This window comes from Piliocolobus tephrosceles, chromosome 5, assembly GCF_002776525.5.
Source record: "Piliocolobus tephrosceles isolate RC106 chromosome 5, ASM277652v3, whole genome shotgun sequence".
Classification (NCBI taxonomy): Eukaryota; Metazoa; Chordata; class Mammalia; order Primates; family Cercopithecidae; genus Piliocolobus; species Piliocolobus tephrosceles.
The window spans coordinates 47,309,442-47,335,917 of NC_045438.1; the positions used below are offsets into that span (position 1 = coordinate 47,309,442).

Below are 26,476 nucleotides of genomic sequence, written 5' to 3' on the forward strand. Positions count from 1 at the left end.
TTTATTTATTTATTTATTTATTTATTTATTTATTTATTTATTTATTTTTGAGACACGTCTCGCTCTTGTTCCCCAGGCTGGAATGCAATGGTGTGATCTCAGCTCAATGCAACTTCCGCCTCCCAGGTTCAAGTGATTCTCTTGCCTCCGTCTCCTGAGTAACTGGGATTACAGGCACCTGCCACCACGCTCGGCTAATTTTTGTATTTTTAGTAGAGACGGGGTTTCACCATGTTGGCCAGGCTGATCTCAAACTCCTGACCTCAGGTGATCCACTCGCCTTGACCTCCCAAAGTGCTGGGATTACAAGCGTGAGCACCACGCCCGGCCAGCATCAGTGATTTTTGAAAGCTCCTTGGGTGATTCAAAAGTGCAGCTAAGATTGAGAAAGATGAGAAGATGAGGTTTAAAAGCAAGGCCTTCCTGAACACTTCAGAGGGACTGCTCTTAGGTGAGCCTCCCAACAGGCCTGATCCCTTGGCCTGCACAGGACTGACAGCCCTTCCATCTCTGCCCATCCCCATTGACCACAAACTTAGCCGCTGCTCAGGTGAGAGATGTGGCACATCTGACTCAAACTGAGCAAAGAGAAGACGGTAGCATGACTAACTTTCTCTCAGCTGAACAAGAATGGTTCCACCTTTGTCTAGGAAGCATGCATGGTGGTTTGAGAAACTGTGAGGTTGCTGCCCACCCAAGCTCAGGAGTCCTAACGCTTGGGCAGAGAAGATTTTGAGGCAGGTCTGAATATCTCTAAAATTTGTATGGCAAGGTAAGGGTAACAGCTTACACTTCAAGGGAGGCCGATGTAATTCTAGAGATGTGACAGGCAGTTTGCTGGGATGTTTAATTAGTAAGTAGAAAAGAAGGAAATTTAGGACATCCCGGCCTTCTCCGGGTCTTTCTGCTTCTGTGACAGGATGTAGAGTTAAAAGCATGAGAAGACTGCAAGTCCTACCCCTTCACATTCCTCCACGCACTGAGAAATCCTATCTGGTCCCTTCTCTGCTTGGTCAGACTGAGGCCTGGCCTCTCCGTCCTGCAGGTGCACGACTGGAGCCTGTGTGAACAAACTGCTGAGAATCAGCCCTTCCTTCCATGGAAATCATATATTGGCTGGGGCTCCAGGGTATGCTTTGTGCTCCGAAGGTAAGGTTCCTTTCTTTTCCTTCTCTGTAGAAAATTTCCCTGTCATGGTGGCACAGGGAGAAAATAACGTCCTAAAAGTGGAGACAGCCTGGGGCAAGGAGATGGCTGCGAAGGCGCCATTTCTCTATGTGTCCAGCAGGGGGCGCCAATGACAAGCGCGCGAGCTGCGAGGCCGCACAGACTCTTATGCAATGATGAGGGCGCAATCTCGGGGCCAAGGATGCTGACGCAGGCCTGAGTCCGGAAAAGACCCGCACATGCACATCTAGGGCCCAAGTGGCCCATTTCCCTAGAGGGGAGCACAGACTCTCAGGAATCGTCATCCTTCCCATGAAATCCTGGAAACTACTTAGTTGAGTTTCTGGTTGACTTGCCGCTGCGTGCGCTGGCAGCTGCCTGTGAATCCAGTGACACTGGTTCAGTGCTGCTGTTTGTTTTCCAAAAGGGGTTGCCCTGATTTTTTTTTTTTTAAGACTAAATAATAATCATCATCATAGGCACCCTTTCCTGAACAGCCCCTCTATGCCTTCCCGGTGCTACGGGTTTGATGCTCATTGTGTCTGTTCCCCTGCTGTGCGTTTCATCCTCTCATCCTGCAGCAGGGAGCCCCACCAGTGCCTCCCATCAGACCTCCCTGCTGTGCTCAATGCAACTTGCTTTTAAAAGGGGGCCAGGGAGAAAGGGACGGAAGGAGGGAAGAGGAGAGGACACCAAACCCTTCCCAGATTCATTGTACCTATCAAAGCGAGAGAAAGCTTGTGTTTAGAGAATGAACAGGAAACGATGTTATTTGATTGTCTTAAATCAGTTTCAGCTTGCTGTTATTTTACTGTTTAAGGCTTCTGTTTGTTGTGTTTTGTTTTGTTTTCAATTTCCCTCAATGCATCAGTGATCTCTAGAATATTTCTGTATTCTAGAGAAGATTTGTGCTTAACAGGGAGAGAAAAGGTACAATGGGATTCTTTCTGGTAGGAAAATAAGGCTGCTTTTTTAATCCCTTTGCTTTCTTAATTTTGTATAACAAAATTATACAAGAAAAATTATGAAATTATTTTTAAAAGAATTATAAGAATTCAGAACGAGGCTCCCTTCATTGAAGACATATTTACTCAAAAATCTGGAAAACATAGATCTAGAAGAAAAAGCATAAACTACATTTACAATCTCTTAGCCAAGTAATAATTGTTATAATTTAATTTAGTATATCAAGTAAGGATCTTTTTCTAACATGCTATATGCTATACTAGAAAGTGTTATAGTTTTATACATAGATTAACAATCTATTGTTTTCTTTACTTAAAATATTTTGATAATTTTAAATATTTGCATGGTATTTATTATATGTCATATAAATGTAACAATATATTCAGTTAATTTAATAAGGATGGATATTAAAGCTATTTTCACTATTTTTTTCTATTTTTCTGTTGTAAACATCACTAGTATAACTTTTACATACATTTCTATTTCCTTGGGAAAAATCCCTAGAAGAAAAATTGAAGATCAATGGATATTTAAAGCTACTCAGCATGTATTTGCAAATGTTATTCCAGAAGCACTGAGCCAATTTGCATTTTCACCAATGGTTAGGAGCCAATACCAATAGAGTTCCTTTTCATGTGCTTTGACAATGTTATAGGTTGCAAATAGTATTTTACTGTTGTTCTAATTTGCATTCCTGTGTCTTTTTCTCTTGAATTTTTCAGACTCCTTTAAGGATCTTTTCAAAGGTCTCCAATTCTGATACAAGCAACAAAGAATACAAGTAACAGCTAAAGAAACCAGGGAACTGTAGCGGCAGAGTGTAGCATTGAAAATATTTAAGACTTGATGAAACAATGTCCCTTGCATAGACCAATGATTTTATAGGCACTCCCGACCTACAGTGGACTGTTTGTGTTCTCTGAAAATCCATACGCTGAAATTTAGTCTTCAATGTGATGGTATCAGGAGGTAAGTCTGGGAAGTAATTAGATCACAAGAGTGGAGCCCCCATGCATGGGATTAGTGCCCTTCTAAAAGAGCCCCCCCCACCCCCAGTGCTCCCTTACCAGCTACTGGCTGAGGACACAGTGAGAAGACAGCTGTCTATGAACCAGGAAGCGAGCCCTCACCTGACATCAATTCTGCCAGCACCTTCATTTTAAACTTCCCAGCCTCCAGATCCGTGAGAAATAACTTTCTATTGTTTATAAGCCACTCCATGTATGTTTTTTTTTTTGTTTTTGTTTTTGTTTTTTTAACAGCAGCCTGAATAGATTTACAGCCAAGAAAATTAGCGAGGAGATCCAAGTTGGATTAGTCTTCAATTTGATTACTCAATTTTGATGACTAAAAGACCTACCATGCTCTGAAAGTCTGAGCACCAGAATTCTGGTGATGTTTTTTTTCCCAAGGTAGCCTAACATAAGGCAAGATTGTAGCATGAAGGAAGGGGATGACTTTTGAGAAGGCTTTCTTTACCTTGGACAGAAACCCACAAAGGGGGTTGCGGATACAGGTGTACACATGTCACCTTGTGGTGCGTATATGTGTGTGCTCTTGGGAATGTAATCCCTCCTTATTTTAACTGCATGTGAAAGCAGCAGGAACCTGTGCTAGAAATCAGGGACAATTAGAAGATAGCTGTGTGTTGGGGGAGCAAGTCAATTGACTGAAAAACAATTTGTCAAATTTCCAATTTGTGAAATTGTAAGGATGTTTAGAAGGTTTTCTTTTCATCTTCACCCTATACTTTCCCTGTCCCTGTCTCTGAAGTTGGCCCTGACTATTTTGTTATAGGGGCAGGGTCATGTTCAGAAGCAGGGGTAAGAATTAAACTAAAACATAAGCAAAAACCCTCAATGAGTCAGTAAATTGGTCATTCATCAAGTTAATTTTAACAAATTGGCCTTCAACAAATTGGCCTGGAGCCCTACTTTGGCACCTTCTTCTGGAAATGTCTTCTTTTCCTTTTTCAGTCCTTTTCTGTTCAACGTTGTACTTCACCTAGACCTTGAGATTGTACCATTCACAATTATAATCTCAACATTCATCACTTGCCTTGGGAGGTACAGACTTAACTGTTGGCTGGCTAAACGTTTATGTGGAATCTTAGCGGACTTATAACGCTATTTAATGAAACACTCAAAACATTCAAAGTCTAAATGGGAACAGAGATTTGGAAATAACACCTGTTCCTACCTGTCCTCCAGCTTCATTCACAGTCATAGGGCCTTAGTTTTTGGACAGAGAGCACCACCATTTTTGGCCATGAATTCTCTTTCTCCACAGCTCATTTATACCCATCTGGTCACCACCTGCCAATGAAAAGTAAATAACAATCACTGCTTCCTCCACTGGCTGCTGTCCCTGGGGTGAATGGCCAGGAGTTTGAGCCACTGCTGGACAAGAGCCGTTGATTGCTTGAAGGCTGGCAAGAACAGCAGAACCCTCATAGTGATCTGGCCTCTGTGGGAGAGACAAAGGGATGAGCAGACATGTCGCACTCAGATTAACTTCCTGCCAATTTCTCATGAATTTTCCTAAAATAAAAGTGCATTTTCTTCTCATCCTGATTACATTTCACTAGCACAGCCTTGGTAGATGCTGGACTCTAGAGAGGATTAAAGGTGATGGGAATGGTAATGATGGTGAATCTAGGATTAAAATTGCCCTGCCACACAATAGGTCACAGCAAATATTTGTGAAGCTTGAGTTATTTGCAGTGCGTCATTATGGTTTCTGTATGGGAAATGCCAAGTTGTACTTCGATGTGCAGGGAGATAAAAATATATTTACAAACACAGGGTGTTACATGTTAAATGGTAAGGTGCCAGAAAACTCAAACTTGACCGGTACAAGGATGTTGTCAGAGGTGGTGTGGGAAGTAAAATTGTGAATCAGGTGCTGAAATGATTAAAGAAGATGGAAGACGGAGATAACGACAGTGTGCATTAATTAATGGAAATGTATGGCCTGAAATGGAAAAGAGGAGATACAGTTGAGTAACAAGTGCAACATCCTTTCATCTATCACACTGGAAATCCAGCAAAATCTGAGACCAAGTGACTATTTAAAGTCAACTCTATAGAACTCCAGAGCTGGGGATGATTTATCTGCAGGAACAAACCAGCTTTGCTCTGAGCTAAGAGTGAAAGCATATTAAATATGTAGCCTTTTAAAGAATCATATTGCTGTATCATCTATACATATATATATATACACACACTATTCATATACGTAATTATTAAAGCAGATCATAACATAATAAATGAATATCGAATTATTCATGTTCCTCTTTTGAGTCTTATTCTGCAGAAGGAACATTTTCACGCTTTAAAAAAGTCAGCATCATCTCTGATCTATGAACCATTCTATTTCAAATACATCTTACTGTTACAATTTGGCCTATTGCTTGGTGGGAAAGGCCTTTCCATATTTCACTCACTGCAGAGCAATCCAGCTTTCCTGTAATACTCATGTGATGTTTACATTCATCTTTTGAAATGTAGGGGCTATTAGATCAGAAATATTCCACGAAGAAGGGAGCAAAGATTCATGTCACTGACAACTGGAGAAGAAACAGAGAAAGGGTAATAATATCATGGGACAGAATGGAGTCCCTTCCAGACCTTTGGAGGGCTAGCACCATATCCTTCCTAATCATTTATTGCAAGGCTAACTAAGGTCCTGAAGAGTGGGTACCTTCAGTCTGAGGCCATGAGATACTACGCTGATATAGACCAAACTGGGCTTAGTTTCCCTCTGGAATTACCAGAATAGCTGCACTGGTTATACCGTGTCATTTCAGAATGCTCACCTCAACCCTCAGCCCATTTGTTTGCTGACATAATAATTCTTTTTCTTTTTTTCTTCTTTTTTTTAGAAAAATAAATCTTTGTACTGCAGTTAGAAATAAAGCTTAAGGAAAAATCACTGGGATTGGTGATATGTTGCTTTAAGTTAAAAAATGGCTCTACAAGGTGGGTATCCAAACCTTTGCAGCTGTTCTCCACGCCAGAACAACTCAAGAGCAGCACATCATGGGCAGCTCCCAGGAAAGGGAGGAGAGAGGCTTGAGGCACCAAACCCATCCAAGCACTCAGCACTTGCAAAGGCCCTGGCCTCCTTTACTATCCAAACACCTTACACTTTCTAGGAATTCAATTCACATGTATTAAAGCCCAATTTACTAAAACTAGTTATTTAGCATTAATAATTTGAGTCTTTAAGTTTTTGCTGGTGAAGGACTATATTAGTTTTTATTTGAAAATCAAGTTTTCTTTTTCTTTCAAATCAAGTACTCATGATGTGTGACAAATGGCATGCCTCCTGCAAGAGTTACGAGTTATGTGCCTAAACAGGAAGGATCATCTCATTGCAGAATTAGGGCATCATCCAGTGGGAAGGGAGTTTCAAGGTCATTTAGTTCAGCCTCCCAGTGATACAGAAATTCTCTTTGCAGCATCCCTGTCAGGTGGCCATCAAGCTTCTACTAGTGTATTCATCCACACGTGGTCTGTCTGAAACCTTGAGAACAGCCTGTTGTACAGTTCCATAGCTCCAATTGAAGAAAAAGTGTTTTTATTTTCAGTAAACACATATCGTTGTATAACTTTGGTTGATTGATTCCCATGTAGCAACCCAGAAAACACTGAGCTCCCTCTGACACCCATGCCATTTGACTGAAAGTCAGCCATAAAATAGAGCACCAGAATAACTTTCCAGAGTCACAGATTTGCCCCTTCGCTCCACTGCAAATCAAATGTGTCACTTGTGTTTCAATTCAATTAGCCTTTTCCTAAGGGTTTCACTGTTTCTGTTCCTGTGAGTTTCTTTTTTAAAGATCTGCATTTGTATATTTCAAGTGGAATTTTTTTTTTTTTTTTTTTTTTTATTTTTTTTTTTTGGCAAACTACAACATTTTGTTTTAAATTGAGAGATCTGTTTTTATTTTTATTTTTATTTCGGAAAATTTCAAACATACAAGGGTAGATATAGTATAGTAATGAATGCCTTAATATTTATCACCCAGTGTAAATATATCAAATTGTGGTCAATCTTATTTCATCATTACCCTCACCCCATCTTTCTCCTCCCTGGATTGTTTCGAAGCAAATCCCAGATACCATATAATGTCAGCTATACCTTCTCATACGAACCTGGGAGCAAAACCTCCAAACAACAGAATCGATGGAAGACATTTGGGGGACCTAGCCCTTATAGTGGGTGCTAGAGTTACAAAAGTGAATAAAATTGTGTCACATTTCGAACACACCACCCCTCATGTGTCTGTAAAAACTGACTCTTCTTTTTGCACTGACACTTCCTTTTTTTGGCCAAAATCTTTCTAAAAATAGACAGCAAGCCCCCTCCTGCTGCCCATTTCTTAAACTGTCCTCTTATGAAGGTGAGCTAGGATTGTACAATTAGAATGCTTTGAGAATTTCGTCTCTTTTGAGCCATCTTTACTTTTCAAAGCCTCTAGTCATGCTATTGGACCTATCTTTTCCTCTAACAATTAAAAAAAATCTCTATATTGTGTTTTTATCTCTTTTCATCCCAGTTTGCTATGATTAACGTGGCTACCGTCTCCCCAGGTACTTCCCATTCATTTACCTTTAGCATTTCATTTCATCTTGGCATTTCTTCCCAGTTTCTCAGACTTCACTTCACAATAGTAATTTTCTTTTTCTTTTTTTGTACCTTCTGAAAGGGGTGTCTAATGACAAAGTCAGTCGATAATTGCTCAGAAGACCTGCATTCACCAGAAAGAGTCTTTCTGCTGCTATTCAGAAGATCAAATTTTAAGCTCAGCATGAACCATGATCCAGTTACACTGTCTACACACACACGAGCAGAGAAAATCCACCATAGTGTGCATGAGGGAAAGATCAGACCATAAGATCATTATGGGATAATGTATTAATAGTAGATGGTATAATGAACCAAAAATGAGCTTGGCAACACTCCCAGGTACTTTTTACAAAATAATTTCCATAACCTGCTTTGCCTACGAAGAAGGGAACACATTATCCCACAATCACCTGGGGGTGGAATGATTAGCGTGGGTCCAGGACGCAGCCCAAGGACTCTGTGCTTGGCCCTACACCTTTCCAGACAATGTCCTTGGCCTCTCCCCTACTACAGCATGTGTAGCTGTGTGTGGGACGGAGGCTAAAAGCCTGGTTATGCTCCACAGAATGAATTCTTATGTCCATGAGCTCTTCCCAGAAAACACGCAGGGAGTCTCTGCCAGCTGCAGAAGTTCAACTCCTAGGAAGAGGGGATGAATTTCTGTGTTTTATTTAAATCGTGTGGCATGAGTGTGCAGAGCCAACACTATGAGAACTGGTGGTCCTGACGTATGTCTTGGCTTCATCATCCTTTGTTATGGTCCTGAGGCTGACCAGGTGATGGAGCTGACCTTCAGAGCCCCAAATTTGGCATGAGGCATAGCCAATATATGGGACAAAGGTCAAAATGTATGTGATCTTGGTCACAAAAGATAACCTGGGACTTTTCTGTCACTGCAGATCCTGCATGCTACAACATAGCAGTGTTTAGTGCCTGTTTAGGTTGTAGGGGTCATCAGGTCTTCAGGTCTTCTAAGGAGTCACAGCATATATAGCTAAATTTTCTGAATATAAATATATGTATTAAATGAAATGACATAGCACAAGTCATGGAGAGCATAAAAGAACTGTGTTTGGAGATTCTTGAGTATTCTGGTCTGGGTATCAGAAACTTGATACAGTTTGCAACACACCCAGGAGGAAGAACCATTCAGGCTTTTGGATTAAGTTGCATTGCTGACATGAAAAGCACAGTTAAAATGAAATGGATCTATTCAATGAGAAGCTCCAAACTTTAGTTGGTTTGCAGAGTGTTTTTGTCTAGCTACATGTATCATTGATTTAATATTTCAGTGTTTCAAGTTCATTTCCATGAATGAGATTTCATTTACCCCCACATACTCACTTAACTTATTGAGTGGTTCTAAGTTATGAACAAACACAGCCACCAAAAAGGTGATTATTTAAGAAGGAACAGAGAAAACCTATCAGTTAACATCTTTAGTTATCTTAGAATTTTAGGCAGCATCTCTAGAAAGTGCTGAGCAGAGGTTAACATGGGAGTGAAGAAAACCAACTTGTTTATCCACCTCTAAGTCACAAAGCCATTCTGCACCCAGCACTGAACTTCTGGGAATAGAAAAGCCACTTTGCAAGTTAGCAGGTGAGGTCAGAGTAGACGCATATTCTCTGGGCACATAAATTAGCCAAGGAAGAGATGACACCCCAAATCATCTTCATGGGGCCTAAACCATAGAGCAGAAAAAGCAAATGCACGTTTAGATGTAACATATTTGCCAAAATGATTGGACTTTTATTACATTTCCCCTGTGACCTTAATTACCTTGTATATATTTATCTTCTAACTAGACAACATGATATTTGTGGATGCGTGCTACTTACACGTAGGTTTCTGTTAACACTCAAACGGAACCACTCAAAAGGGGTGTCATTTGCGAAGTCCAGGGAAAAATCATCATAAAGGCAGCTCTTAACTCCTAGGTCACAGGTAGGCTTATTTGCACGAAAGAAAGGCTCATGTTACAAAGGGGTCCTTTCTGTCATTTTTGTTTGAAAACAGTCTCCTCTAAAATACGCTAATATCTGTGGAAAAGGAGCAAGAATTCCCCTCCAGAGGCTGCTCCCTGGAGAGTCACAGAGATCCTCGTATTTCTCCCATAGTATTCTTCCCAGACTGCCCATTTCAACGCCGCATTGACCAACACATTTTAAGTCCACGAGCACCTCCAAATATTGAATTAGAGAATCTCACAATAAATCCACAGATTAATCGAACTAATGATATTCATAGGCAGCCAGGATGGATCATGTTTTTCAGCTTGTAGTTTAAATAAAATCACATCTCTTTCTCTTGTATGCCTCCCCTCTCAATTAATTTTTCAGTTCCCACAGTTTGGTTTTTAGAAAATATCCAGTATAACCTTATTCAGGTTCCTTCTTACTGCCTTGTCCAAGAAGACTATGGACTTATTCATTCCAAAGGGTTCATTCTGTACAAGAACACTAGGCAGCCGGTTGGAGAGAGAAACAACTTGAAAATCTGGTCAGTGTACTAGTTACTGATGCTGACACCAGGCTCTACTGCTAGAAACTGAATCTGCAGAATCTGAACCAGCCCTCCCTGGCTAACACTCAAAGACTTTTGGTTGCACCAAAGTCACCAGGGCAATTGACCCCATTCCTTCTTGTAGGTTTCTCCTTGGGAGACTTGGTTTCCATTCTTGCCAAGAGATCTTTAAGTCATCCAGATACAAACTATCCTAACTTCAAACACAAAGTTCAGTCCTCAGTTCCTTGCTTCCTGGAAACCCCAAGGATTCCACACCATTTTTTTTTTTTTTTTTTTTTTTTCGGGCACAGAGAGGGAAGCCTTCAAGTAGCAGAAGGTCCTGGTCTACTCTTTTCCCAAAACAGTTAAGTGTCTTTTCAACCTACCTAGGTATCACCAAGCTTCGGATCACCCTATGCAGAATCAAGAATCCCCACTCCAAAAAACCTCATCATAGAAGACAGCACACTTGGAAAGGATCCTGCTCCACTCAATGCCCAGTGACACCTGGCATTCCTTTGCTTTGCACACATTTATTACAGTGAAGGGTGGAAATATCTCTGGATCATGTCTTTGCTCTAGTCTCTGTTCCTATGTTGTGACCTGAGAAAAATTATTTATTTTCTCCATTAAGAGTAGACTAGGAATTTCCTAACTTAACAGTTTAATAGATCAGATGTTTTTAAAGATTTTCTTTAGCCTCGGAATCCTTTTTATTCCCTAAGTTTTACAAGTATGAACTTTTACTATCATATTCTCTGGTGTTCCTGAGCCATAACCTTACTTTCTAAAACCAAATTTTATTTATTTTTTAAATTTTATTTTAGGTTCAGGGGTACATATGCAGGTTTGTTATATAGGTAAACGGTGTCACAGAGGTTTATTGTACAGATTATTTTGTCACCCAGATACTAAACCCAGTACTCAACAGTTATTTTTTTCTGATCCTCTCCCTCCACCCATCCTCCATCCTCACATAGGCCCCAGTGTCTGTTGTTCCCCTCTTTGTGTCCCTGTGTTCTCACCATTTAGCTCCCACGTAGAAATGAGAACATGCAGTATTTGGTTTTCTGTTCCTGCATCAGTTTGCTAAGGACGATGGCCTTCAGCTCCATCCATGTTCCAGTAAAGCACATGATCTCATTCTTCCTGAAGCCAAATTTTAACATATGACACACAACACCCAATTTTTCTTAGTAGAGAACTTAATCCAATCAATCCCATTTAAATCTTATAAAATTTGTTGATGTCTCTATCACACCGGGTTGAAAAATCAAGCACACTGAAGGCTGCTTACCATTTTCTACTTCCTCATTGTGAGAGGAATTTTGTAAAATTAGAGGGAGTATCTTAGAGGGGAGGTAGGATGCCTTATGATTTTATATTTGTATCCCTATTCTAGCAAATGTTCTGGAGTTCGTTTATAGAACCAGCTTCCCCTCTGCACACAGAGGGCTGTGCTCAACCCACCTGTCTAGTTCCCATTTCATCTGTTGTGACTTTGAATGCTTCTTCTAGAAGACCAATTGCCCAGGCCTGTAGCCCCCATTGGCCCAAGGGTAAAGAGTCATGGGCCTGCCCCACTCACTCTCTGTATGTATGGCTTTGGCAATTCATCTAATCTCTTTTGAGTTTTGGTTTCCTCACTAGTAAAATAAAGAAATAAGATGGTCTCAAATCTTCTCCTACTTTTGGAATTATACGTCTGATTAATTATGAACACTCAGATTCTTGGATTCTTCTGAGTCCTTTAAAGCAAACTCTATCACTCCCTGCAAGTAAATATTAGACAATCTCAACCACTATCATTTCTGCAATTTACATGCAGTTCAAGTAGCTCTAGTATACTGGGCTTGCTATCACTTATTGTAATCTGTTGCAGTGATCTTTGGACATAAAAGTTTTGTCTGTTTCATTCTAAAATCAACAACATGAAGTATTGCAGAGTCACAGGGTAAGAACCTGGATATGAGAATGGAACAGCACTGGAAGTCAGCCAAGGACGATTTGTATACTCATTCCAGCTCTGAAATGGACTAAACACCCCGGTTTCATCACTCTCAACTCCTGTGCCTCATTCTGATCACCTGCAAAGTGGACACACCAGTGCGTTCACTACATCCCTCAGAGGATGGTTGTGAAGTACTTAATCCCAGACCAGTCACCAGGTGCCACAGCCAGAAGGTCACCCCCATTCCAGAAAACTCTTTATTCCTGGTAGGGAGTTCTGACATTACAGAAGACTTTGAAATCCTTTTTCTTTACCACAGCTTACTCTGTGGCTTAATCCTTTGCCTACCTTACAACACATTCTCTAGCATCCAGTTGATATAAATATATATTTATATTTGCATATATATTGTATGCATATATTTTACCTAGCACTTATCTATGTGCTAGGTCAATTTGATCTGATGCATACATATTTTACCCAGCACATAGTATAAAATGTAAGTCTGTTATTTTTATTATTACTGAAATGACTTTTAGCATCTTTACACTTTTGTGTATGCCATCGGCTCCTCCTTGAGGTCCTTTATCTTCAATGCATAATTATTCAGCAAAAATCCACACATCTTTTATGGAAAAAAGTAAAAGCATTTGAGCTCCTGTGTTCACATAACTCTTGTAGCAGTTTTCATATTTACTTTTATTGTGGCTATTTTCTCATGTATTATTTTTCTTATTATACCTATGTCTCTGGGGATCACCACACTGTGTATGTTTATGTAGTCCCAAAGCAACTAGCATGTAACATTGCCCATATGGAACTCAATAAATACTCAATACATTATTGGTAAAGACCTAATGAAAACAGACCCGAGAGCCCAGAAATTATTTCTTGGCTGTGTAGCTTGCTTGATCTGGACTTGCCATGTGGTTTAGACAAGGCAGAGGGCATTTTCCGATCTGCCCAAAGTGGGCTTCATTATGTACCTGATGTCATTAAATCCATAGCCCATCTGCCTGAGAGTCCATTCCATTTCTGAGTGTGTCTGTCAGGCTGAAAGCAAAAGTCTTTATAATAGGATTAGACATTTTAATAGCCCCTAGAGAAATAAAAGCACTTCATGAAGGTTATTTCTTTCTGAATAAGAGCAGCCTATCCATATAACAGCAAGAACATGTATAGTAATTAGAAAAGATTCTGTTTCCCTGAAATCATAGTACTGATAAATGACATTTATTGAGTTTCTACCTTATGCCACATATCAGATGTGTTATCTTGTTTAAGCTTCACTACTGTGTGGTAGGAATCATTATTATTTGCGTTTTACAGATGAGAAACTGTAATGGAAAGGTGCCAAGTAAGTTGCTCAAGGTTCACAACTAGCAAGTGATAAAAAAATTTGGCCATCACCAGAGCTCTCTATCTAGAAAAACATGTTTGGAAAATTTCAGATCAAGATGGCTTCCCTATTCTGGGACTCTCCACCTTTGTTCTCTAGGATTTCTGAATACGAATAGCCAGGAGTTTTCATAGTCACTGTGCAATCTCTGTTGAGTTTTGTTTTGTTTTTGAGATGGGGTCTGACTCTGTTGACCAGACTGGAGTTCAGTGGCATGATCATGGCTCACCGCACTGAACCTCCTAGGCTCAAGTGATCCTTCCACCTCAACCTCCCAAGTAGCTGGGACCACAGGTGTGTGCCAACATGCCCAGCCACTTTTGAATTTGTGGAGATGTGGTCTCACTATGTTATCCAGGCTGGTCTCAAACTCCCGGGCTCAAGCAATCCTCCTGCTTCAGTGTCCCAGAGTGCTAGGATTATAGGTGTGAGCCATCGCGCTCTCTGCTCAGTTCTTAAATCTTGATATCTTTTCTCTCTCTTCTCGTCTCTCCTCTTTTCTTTTCTCTCTCTGCCTCCCTCTCTCTGTCTCTCCCTCTCTCTGAAAAAAAAAATAATAATAAACTTGGCTCCCAACAATTGTCATCAGTGGTTGCTAGAGAGGCTTTCCCAATACTCAGAAAAAACACATCCCTGTGGCTTTTTGTCAGGGACTTTCTATGCATGACTCAGGCCTCATCAGCAGTAAAAATTCAAGCAGTAAGGGTGTCTGCTGCCAAGCTGTACTGCCCCTTGGAGGATCAGGGGCTGGACTTGCTGTACTGCCCTGCTCAGTTCTTGAGGTTTCGCTGTCCTTCATGACAACAAAATTATGTCACTTTCACCTGCCAGGACAGGCACCAAAAAACTCATTGGTAAAACCCCTTCCCAACAAGAGAAGCCAAGGGGCAGCAGCTAGTCAAGCCAGGTGCAGGAGAGCAGAGAATGAGAGGGGGATGCATTGGAGGGGGATGCATTGGAGGGGGATACACTGGAGGGGGATGCATTGGAGGGGGATACATTGGAGGAGGATGCATTGGAGGGGGATACATTGGAGGAGGATGCACTGGAGGGGGATACATTGGAGGGGGATGCATTGGAGGAGGTGGCACCTGGGTAGGTGTTGCAGGGAACAAGCCCCTTCCAATCATGGGAAATTTTCCTTTTTGTGAAAGGGAAGTTTAGAATAGGAATTCCTATCAATGACAAGGCCATGTAAGCGGTGCAGAAAACAAAAGTAGTTGTTGAGCCACTTACATGACCCAACATGTGACTGAGTGACTCTTTTTTTGAGACAGAGTCTCACTCTGTTGCCCAGGCTGGAGCACAGTGGCACAATCTCAGCTCACTGCAACCACTGCCTCCCAGATTCAAGCAATTCTCCTGCCTCAGCCTCCTGAGTAGCTGGGATTACAGGCACGCGCCACCTTGCCCAGCTAATTTTTGAATTTTGGGTAGAGATGGGGTTTCACTATGTTGGTCAGGCTGGTCTCAAACTCCTGACCTCAAGTTATCCAGCCAGCTTGGCTTCCCAAAGTGCCAGGATTACAGGTGTGAGTCACTGCACCCTGCCGACTGAGTGACTCTTAAACTATTGCAGCAGGAAAAGCTGCCCCTTCTCCTTCTATCACCTACCCTTGCTCTGAGCAGCTGAGGGTTGAATGCAGTGTGTCTACTCTCCAAGTCTCTCCAATGTAGATTACTTGTATTACAATTATTTTTTTACTATTACTTAACAGCTTCATCTGTTATAATCCATAACAGATGCAAATTTTTGTATATTTTATGCATTTCATGGACATTGGCAGCAATCGGCATTTTCTTGTTTATGCCACTCTCAATCAGTTATTGTCTTCTGGGTTTTCTCCCCCTTACTCTAGTTCCAAGATAGATACTCCTTTCTTCTGAGAACACAGGCAAAACACACAATATTGATCTGATTGCAGCACAGAATCCTTCTGAAATCCTGAAAGCCAATTACCTCATACTGCACAGTACAGTAAATTCTAGGATAGCCTTAGAAAGGGAGTCAGTCAAGTGGTTTATAAGAAAAGAAACTATAAAAAGAGTGTTCTTCAGATTCTTCCCCTGCTATAATCCAGTCAGGTCATATTTTATCGGTACTCATTATCCAGGCAGACAGTGATAACTGTGGAAACCATGGAAACATATTATGGCCAAATTGATGCTGCTTCGAAACGCCAGTGACTCATGCTGTGGAACACTAACCATGATCCATTAAGGCGCTTCCTGGACTTTTGTCAAGAGGGCCTTCCACGTGTGCATTCCAGGTGCAAGTGCAGCCACACCTCACTTAGAGAGTGAGGGGGCTCTCCAAAATAAAAGGCAACCCATCAGACTTTTCCCAGAATGAATAAGAAGATATCACAAATTGCACATCATCCTGGATCAGTTTTAATCCAATGATTCCATTAGGTTATAAGGCATATTTGAATACTCCTAAATATTAAAGACACAGTGTGCACTCCCTAGCAAACACTCTCTTTCCTCTTCTTTAAACCTAATTATTTGCCTCCACATTTTAAAACTTCAAATAAGAATATGCATTGTCATTGTAATTATGCTCATGAAAATGTCAGATTTCCATACTCTACATCTGATAAAAATAAATACATCAGAGCAGATCATTACATTTTGTTAAAGTCCCAAATCTATGAACACTTAAGGCCACATCCCACTTCAGAGAATGCCACAAAGACAGGTTACATTAAAGATGCTTCTTTTATTTATAATCTTGAACACAAATTCTTTACTAACATACGAGATTAAAGTATAGCATTGAAGAGATAGAAATTTTCATAATGTAAACATTATTGATAGTTTTATTTTTTTTCTTTTTTCAGAATAAATTATGTAATGTGTTCAGTAATGTAAGTGGAGTAGAAATTTTTTAAATTATCAAAGTTTATCAAAAATTATCAAATGTTTATCAGCCATGTACAAGGTGTTTCTTATTCATGTTTTGCCATCTCAGTTGATGGCAAGGCTAGAATTGTGAAGTCTTGGCTAATGTACCAGTCCCTCTGAATATTTTGATCCTATTTTGTCTTGTCATCTTCTAAAACTTACCAATCATTTATGATTGCAGCAAATCAATAATCAGAAGACTGACTTTTCTGACGTTAGCCCTGATATGAGGCTGAAGTTTCAATCATGCTTGTATAAGCATAGTTGAAATGGAATAAACTGTAATTTTTTATTTTTGTATTTTAATAACATCTTTTTAAAATAGTTACAAAAGGAATGTATGTTCAGTGCAGATAATTTTAAAAACAGAAAAACTACAAAAGAAACAAGGGCTACCTATGATCCAGCACTAATGCATAATCATCATTTATATTTTGCTATGTGCCCTTCTACTATTTTTGTTTGTTGGTTTATTTGTACACTGTTCTAAAGAAATAGTATCGTACTCTCAGAACTTGCATTTTATTATTTGGCTCTATATTGTGAATATTGTCTCTTATCAGTATATAAGTATTTTCTGTATCACTTTAAGTGACTAGATCTGATGCTGTAGTAGATACGTAAGAACTTTTATAATCACGTTTAGATTCCTTTGAATTGTCCCTTTTATAGGTTATGCTGAAAAGAGCATCCTTTTATGTTGAACTTTGGCCCCATCTTTATTTACTTAGGATACATCCCTACAACTGCTTTATATAGGAATCATAAGGCCTAGGAACATCTGTTTTCAAATTTTCCTTTAGAAGTTTAATTTACTCAGCACTGTATGAAAGTTCTCAATGGCCACGTGTGGTATCTCATGCCTGTAATCCCAGCATGAGGTCAGGAATTGGAGACCAGCCTGGTCAACATGATGAAACCCCATCTCTATTATGTCTACTAAAAATACAAAAGTTAGCCGGGCATGGTGGCGTGTGCCTGTAGTCCTAGATACTTGGGAGGCTGAGACAGGAGAATCACTTGAACCTGCAAGGTGGTGGTTGCAGTGAGCAGAGATCCTGCCACTGCACTCCAGTCTGGGCAATGGAGCAAGACTCCATCTCACAAAAAATTAAAAAAAGAAAGTTCTCAATATCTCACTCCAGCCAACCTGGGGAATTATGAATCATTTTAGCTCTACCAATTTGATACATGGTAAGAGAATCTCACTGTTTTAATTTGCATGTATTTGTTATTAATGATCTTTAACATTTTTCATAAGACAGTTTAAAAAATCATCTGTATTAATTGCCTGTTCATTGCCTTTCCCTTTTCAAAATATGTAGATATCTACTTTTCCCTGTTGATTTGTAGAATCCTTCCACTCATTTGACACTTTGCCTGACACATTTTCCCCAGTTGGTGACTTGTCTTTTAGTTCTGAGAATCTTGTGTTATTGAGGTTCAGAAACACTCATTTTAGCTCACCAAATCTCTTTTGTTTACCTTTATAATTTCTATTTTTCATTTTATTTTCCCAAAGCCTTCCTGGACCCAAGATATTTGTTCCTATTTTCTCAAAGTTTTCTTATTGTTTTATTTGCATTTAATTTTTAAGTCAATTTCTAATTGATTTTAGTATATAGTAAAAGACTACTCCCTAGCATATTTTGCATCACAGTGCACATAGAAAAATACACGTTTTCATGGCACTCTGGGGTAAACAAATGAGGCTGTTCACAGCCAGGGTTTATCAGTCACCTGGGCAACTGAGATGATCACATCCTAGCTCATCTGTAACCAAGTCCCAGAAAGCTATTGTGCTGTGGCACTTGCGGTATGAGGCAAGTGAAGACGTGACCTTTTGAAATATAAGTAACCAACCATCTAAGTTATTGAACAATTTTATTGCTTCCCCCACTTATTTGAAATGTCATTTTATTCATGTAATTAAAACTTCTATACATGGGTATTTTCCTAGTATTTCTCCCCTGTTTCATTGATCTGAATGTCCATCCTGACACTAATACCACAGTGTTTCATGTTTTATAGATTTTTAATGTGTTCTTATCTTTGATAATGCAAGTGTCATCTTACTTTTGTTCAAAAACTTTAATTCCTACCAGTTTATTCTTTCAGATAAATTTTAGAAAATTTCTCAAAAATTCAAACGTTTGAAGATTTGAGATTGCATTAAATGTAAACATCACTTTAACATCAACAGAATATTGACATCAACAGAATATTTTTGTTTTTCCACTTGGAATGCACTTATTCAAATCCTCCATGTGCCTCTCAATGAAGTTTAGTAGTTTCCTCCATACAGGTAAATACTTCTTTTCAGGTAATTCCTACATATTTGTCATATTTGTTGCTATATTTAATGCTATATTTTTCCTATTATATTTTCTATATGATTATTATTTATAATTTTCTATATGATTTTTGGCTTAAAAACTATAAATATTTCACTTCCAGACAGCTATCACACCAGAAAATTTGTTTGTCATATTCTGCCTGTAAAGACACTAACTATGGAGGAAAATATTGCTCTGTTACTGTCTTGGAATGTGCAGTATAAACAGAAAGAATAATTCCTAATTATTTGAGTGGCTCCTTATTTTTTTTTTTTTTTTTGAGGCGGAGTCTTGCTCTGTAGCCCAGACTGGAGTGCAGTGGCTGGATCTCAGCTCACTGCAAGCTCCACCTCCCGGGTTCACGCCATTCTCCTGCCTCAGCCTCCCGAGTAGCTGAGACTACAGGCGCCCGCCACCTCGCCCAGCTAGTTTTTGTATTTTTAGTAGAGATGGGGTTTCACCATGTTAGCCAGGATGGTCTCGATCTCCTGACCTCGTGATCCGCCCGTCTCGGCCTCCCAAAGTGCTGGGATTACAGGCTTGAGCCACCGTGCCCGGCCAGGCTCCTTATTTTTTAAAAATATATTTGTATAAGGGAATACTTTTGGAAGAGTCACAGAATATTCTCTGAATTTTCTCAATTTGATTTTAGCTGTCACGTCTAAAAAGTGCATTCTTTGAAAACAAAGGTATATTCAGCATACTTTCTAATTTACGGGCATTTTGGTTTTTCATAAACCTCTGTCAAATTTCCCCTAGTTACTTCCACATTCAATCACAATTTTACCAATGATGTTTGTGATGGCAGTGAAGAGATACGATTAGTCAAATGAATGGCTCTCGTAAGCAAATCTTTTCCTACAGTACTACCAAAGTTTAAAAAAATGAAAGACTTTAATGAAACATTTTAAAGCATAAAACCAAATCCTCAAATTGGAACACAAATGAGAAGAAATATTATTTTTTCTCCCAAAATTGTACCTAAAGAGAGAGGCGGTGATAAGAAGGTTGTGAAATGCTTTCACCATCTTGCAGAGCACTGAATACTTTCCATGCCTGCAGACAGTATGTTTTGGAGAAGGGGGGATAAATCAGCAGATCTCTGATTTTTGGGGGGACTAAACTAAGCAGATATTTAAACCCGTAACACTCAGCTATTTCAGATGCATGAAAACTGCTCTTTGGCTTTATTGAATTGCTGGTTAATACACAGGAACTAAATTAGGTCTATAATTTCAGATGCCCTTTTTTAATGACTCATTTTTCTGTCAATAAAATTGACTACAGAGACCAGCACAGTTGCTTTGTCCAACTCTGATCTGCCTTGTTGAGTCATGTGACACAGTCAAGTTTGCCAGATAGAGGCTGTCACTCTCTTCTGGAGTTTTCATGGAAATAAGGTTAGAGAAATGTGGCCTGTGCAAGCCCAGGAAGGTTTTTAACAGACATGAGAGATCCATCAACCATTTCAGAAGGTCTTCCATAGGGCATTTTTATTGATAGTGCAGACTTTATTTGTGTATTCAAAGATAAAGTAAGTCCTTTTTTCTGGTAAAAGTCATCTCCTTTGGCATGAGGCTTTCTCTGCTGACCTCAGAGCCCCCTAAATGATTTAGATAGTTTATCTCACCCCCAATCCTGTGAATAGAGAAGAATTTCTAAAATGAAATAGGGAAGCTAGGTTTGACAGCAAATTTAAGTCACGGAAAGAATTTGCAAAACGCAGAATGTGTTCATCACAAGGGAAAATTTTTAATGATTCTTTTCAAAGGAAAACAATGAATACGTCTCACCTTTATTCTTTATTCATTTTCCCTCATTGATGTCAATCTAGTCATTTATTGGCATATGTGCCCAAACTGTACTCAATAATATTTGGACATTTAATGACATTAACAAGGACAGATACATAAGCTTGCCAAAGGAATCATGTAAGTGATATGCTGAATAAAAGCCATGTTGGTGATAGTCTACTTCACACACACACATGCGCATGTGCACATACACACACACGCACTCCTCCACTTTTAGATAAGAAAAATGAGGAGGCTCAAAGGAAACTACAGGAGGTCAAGTGTTAATGTGTCAACTGTCACTATGATAGAAATTATTAGTATATTTTAAAGCATTGTTTAAAATTTTTAATTAATTTAATTACTCACTAAATTTAAAATAAAATGAGATACTTTGAAAACTGATTCTGGCTGTTCGATGAAACAAATATCAGTGACCCTTAAACATGATAAAATGTTCATTGTCATTCAAAGTAAAAGAAAGAAAAAGTAAAACATTGAGATAACATTACACGTGGGTAAAACTGGCAATGACTTTTTCTAAAAGTTACCATGTTTATTGATCAGGGTTTGGAAAAACTGTCACTCCTATCCACTGTTGCTGGAATACAAGCTGGCAGAAGCTCTACAGAGAGCGATTGGCCACATCCATCAAAATTACAGATGCACCCTACCATTAACCCACCAAGTTTCCTTTTAAGGAATTGATTCTACTGATGTACTCACACTAATGCAAAATGTGTTTGAGCAAAGATATTAATTGAAGCACTTCTGGTAATACAAAGAAAAGCCCTAATGTGTTCCAGCAGAAGGCTCTTAAATCTATGTCTTTAACTTATAAATATGTACAATAAAATACTCAGTATTTAAGAATGGTAAGGCAGATAAATATGTGAAAGTTCATATGGTACAAGTTTAATTATAAAACCACGTTCAGAATAATGTGCAAAATATAATTCTATTTGCACATGTATGTTGATCGGTGCATAGAATAACCTGAAAGGGATACATAAGAAACCAACAAAAGTGGCTAATATAGGGATAAAAATAGGAAAACTTTTCAATTTATAACATGTGCAAATGTTATCCAGATTAAAAAAAAAAAATTAAATAATTCAAAAAAGAAAAACTTCTAGAAAAAGAATGAAAAAACATAAAACAATTTCCTGTGTACAGTCAATTCAACACCATGAGTAAAGCACTTACGATATAAAGGCAGTAGTGGGCCTTTATTAGTAATTATTTTCTCCATCTTTATAGGAATTTAGGACTCAATTCCAAAACTTAGACCCATGCTGGCTCCTTGTTAACTGTGGGAAAGTCATTGTATCTTTTTAAACTTTTTAATCTTTCCATTGCATAGTGACTTAAGACTTCTATCTTCTTTACAAATCAAATGTAATACTGAAAAATAAACCACAGAATTGTACTTTCTTTTTTTTAGCAAACATGTTTCATAATCCTAAAAATTGTTTCTTTATTTGGGAGCCTTAGAAACAGAGTAGAATATCTTAATGTCAATCATCTTAATTCAAAGAACTAATTTTGTAAATCATTTCTTTCTCTTATATTTTTTCTGATTTAAGTCAATATACAATATTTTAGCTACTTCTCTTCTTCGAGTTTTTGTTGACAAGCTGCACAAACAGCATTTATTTAGCTGTTAATGCAGTGAGTTATTTAACTTTGACCTTTACTGGTCAAATCCATGTAACTATGGGTGTGCAACAGCCACTCCCTGGGTTACCCTGGGCACACTGTCCTCTTATGGTACCAATGTATTTTGCTTTCAGATTCCCACAAAACCAGGTTCTTACTCACACTGTATTAGTTTTGCTGAGGCTAGGAGCTGCTGTCAGCTCTGATTAGATTCTATTTCTTACTACAAGCATATTATGGAATGTGCTTCCATAATAAAATTTAGTCTGAAATAGACTGCGTGTTAAAGGTCAAACTATCACAGCCTTTGGCTTCCCTCTAGATTCTAAATTAATGTTCCAGTTCATGAATCTTCTCTTCTATATTTGTTGGCAGGGTGGAATAACCTTAATGGTAAAAAGTTCTGATAATCCACCAATCTGGCTCCATTGTCTTTTGGTGGTGTTACTTGGGATAGGTTAGATTCTGGGAATCTGAAATGCTTGCTACTCTAAAATTAAGCAATCAAGGTTACTGTATCTCCTCGTCAGCGCCTCCTCTGAGACTCTTCTCTTTCTTGGATATGCTGTTTTCCTTCCCCTTAGTACACTTCCATAACTCTAATACCACAAGAGAATGGGGAAGCTGTTTACAGTATTGATTTACAAGAGATAACCAAGACCCCACTGAGCTCCCCAAGATTTTAGAATTGACTCTCAATTAATAGGCCTTTATTAAGTGCCTATTCTTTAGCCTCAAGTCGTATGTAATGCAGTTGAGGAGATGAGAAGTAGACATGTGCATAGGTAATAGAAAGCAGTAAAGAGTGATGCTAAATGAATGATACATGAATTAAAATGTCATGTGAGTGCATAATCAGATAGCATTCACTTCCCCCTGAGATAAGGATGAAAGACTTCTTGGACAGTTTCAATTGTGTTTTAAGGGTAAGTAGGATTGGGGCAATTAAAGTGAGAGAAGAAACACTACCAATGGTGGAAAAGGCACACACCAGAGAATAAAAGCAGTAGCAAAATACGAAAATGGGTTTGGGGTGCAGTGAGTACATGCATTGGCTGGGATGGAGGTGTTTGGGATATGTAGGTCATAGGGCTGCCAAACTTAGAGACCTCTCCTTGCTAAAACTATCTAGCCCACAGCCTCTGCTAAAGAAAGAATCCCCAGCCCAGCCATTTTTTTGGTGGGGATGGGGAGTGGGGTGGGGACAGGGAGATAAATGATCCAGAAGGCACTCTAATTAAGACTAAGGTTATACTGTCCAGTCATGACAGTCTCTGCCCAGACGAGGTGAGAACAGTTAGGCAAATTATTTATACCAACTACCTTTGGAATTTGAGGACTGGTCATGTGGCAGGCCAGGTCTCACTAATACAGGCCTTCATAACAACTCTCTCAGCACTGATGGAGTGGGTAAGTTAAATATTAAAAGTGGAAAGAGCCAGTACCCTTCTACAAAGGCTGGAATGTAACAAAAACCCACCAAGAGTTTTGCCTAGGCCTTTCCTGGGCATGACAAGATAACGCAGGAATTCTTAAAAGGACTGATTCAGGACAAACAAGTTTATTGGGGCTCTGAAGAAACTCCCCAAACCTCCATGATTTAGCCCAAGACAAGACAAGGGTAATCATCCCAGCACTTGGACCCATTTAGATTAAGTAAACTGACAGACTCCAGAGGAAGGTCTTCAGGACTCAGATTTTAGTTAAAGAAGAAGTTAATCACTTATGTCTATAAATGAATGCATACTTACATGTAGACATAAAGCTTAAAAGGTATATAAGGTTCTGGAAATCTTTGTAAGTTTGTGTTGGTCTGGTGATAATTTCCAGTCGTTCTCCCTGTACCCAGTTGTAGAAATAAACTCCCTTCTTCCCAGTACATCTGCATCTTGTTACTGGGCCAGGAGAATAAGCAGCCTGGCCCTCAGTTTGGTCTGGGAACAGCCATGTGACAGCAAAGGGAAGCAGAGATAACTTGATAGAATGCCACATAGGACACAGTCCCTTATCCAGCCCCATTGCATCTTGAGTCTTTCTTATTTGCATCCACAAGAAGCCAGCGGTCCCAGGGGTTCACATATGAGATGGGGAGGTTAAAGGTTTGGGGACACAGCCCTTGACATCTTTTCTTCCTGAAGATTCCATATAAGCACAGTGAGTTCTGTACAATACACAGATTGTTCTTCCAGCTCTGGTCCTTACAAACTTATGTAACAGTCATTTTCATGATTAATATATGATCTGATGGCAAAAGAGTTCTGTTGAAGTATCCTGCTCATTTGAGTATAAAAAAAAAAAAAAAAAAAAAAGGACTAGAATAATTTTTTCTTTCTAAGACACTGAGCAGCAGAAAGGGTAAACTATGGGTGGGTAAACTTTTGGTGGAAAGTAGGATCCCCATGGAAGGACAGCAGTTCCAGGCAGGTACAGCAACCCTGTTTTCCCCCTCCATATAAAAATGAATTTGACTGTGCCACATAGCACATTTGGGTTGAGGGAGAACATTGCAAGGAATGCAATTTTTTCTTTGTAAGGAAAGTTCAAGAGCTAGCAATGCAGGGATTACATCAACGATAAATTTTTGGATTGACTTGTTATTTGAAATTCTCTAAAATAAAACAACAACAAAGAAATAACAGCAGCAATACCTAAAACACATGCCTCAGCAAGCTGACAATCACCGCCACCATTGTGGCACTGACTCCCTTCCAACCCACAATGGCAGACCACAAACAGGCACCCAGACCCCCCGCAGCTCGGAGATGGAGAAAAGATGTTTCCACAAGTCTGGGAAGAAGGAGAAAAACTGGAGAGTAGACATCAGTGGTCAGCTGTTTTCCAAAGGTGACTGAGAGTGACAAGTGCTTACAAGAACACCAGCTTTTAATGCTAATCTGATTTCCAGTCTCACCTAACACCCTTCAGGCTATAATAGAACTGCCTTTCTTTCCAAGTAGTGTTTCCTCTCTCACATTCTTTCCCCAGTGGGAATCTTCTCTAATTTTAGGTCATTTTAGCCTTCTTTGGTTCCCACATGGTGAACACCTAGCAAAGCTTTCCTTCTCAGGCACATGACCCAGTGGAATGCTCCCAAAACAGCCATTGTCTTTCTCTTAACATCACAACCAAGGCAAGGTCTTTATTTCCCTGAATCTGCTCTATCTTAAAAACCTCCTTCCTCTTCTGGTCTCAATTGCTCACAATCTATTCAAAACACTTGAAAGCATCACTTTGTCATGTTCTTTCCTTTCTTAGGATCCTACAGTTACTCTTTATTGCTTCTTAAATCCAACTAAAATCCAAGACCATGGGCTTTATTGCTTTCCAGCTACTGGATTTCCTATACTCCCACGTTTGTTCAGACCCAACTGCCATATCTCCTATTAATTTACCATTCTGATGCAATCAGGAAGTTTTGTTAACCTTTCTGTCTTATCAAACATACTACATTTTCCACCTGAACACATGTGCCCTAATCCTGGCCTGTAACAATTAAAATCTTCAGCATAATGTCTTTCACTCAAGATTTACCTACAATGAGTTTTTCCAAACAGTAAATAATTTTTCTTCCTTCTCAATCCCTTAGAACTCCACAGTTATAAACATAGAGGAGGAGGAGGAGGAGGAGGAGGAGGAGGAGGAGGAGAACTTGGATGAACATATTAATAAGAACAGCTTATACTTATATAAGAAGTTTATCATTTGTATGGTAATTTTACATGCACATGCACACACACACACTACCTTATATTATTTTTATCATTTACTTAGAAGAAACTGTGTCCTAAACTCTTTTCTTCCCCACATCTTTCTATGTGCCACATAATGCTTTGTACACATGGAATGAAAAACTGATTGATAGACTCAGTTTTTGATACATGATTTTAGAAAATAATTTCCCAATGAGTGCTTCTGTTTTCTTGCCTTACAAGCTGTGAAGATAACTAATTTACCACTCACTGACCTCTACCGGGAGAGCTTTGAGGATTAATGATAGAATTATAAAAAGCCTCATTTTACAAGGTCACAAAAAGAGTAAGTAGAATTTAGGAGAATCATGGCCCCGAGAGACAGCCAAAGGGAAGCACATTCCTTCATCTTTTCTCTACTTCCATTTCACCTTTAAAGATGTGAAGTAGGCACAGCAAGAGAAAAA

General features: G+C 39.2%; 1 long non-coding RNA gene across 1 annotated transcript in view; it reads right to left on the reverse strand.

The window, feature by feature from the left end:
- Positions 1 to 5,488: 5,488 nt before the first annotated feature.
- The window catches only part of LOC113219765, a 158,108-nt gene continuing 137,120 nt past the window's right edge, over positions 5,489 to 26,476 (reverse strand). Inside the window, exons 3-4 of the long non-coding RNA XR_003306752.1 lie at positions 7,837 to 7,969; positions 5,489 to 5,701 (exon numbers count right to left, since the gene is read on the reverse strand). This is a non-coding gene — a long non-coding RNA (uncharacterized LOC113219765). The remainder of the gene's footprint in view (positions 5,702 to 7,836; positions 7,970 to 26,476) is intronic.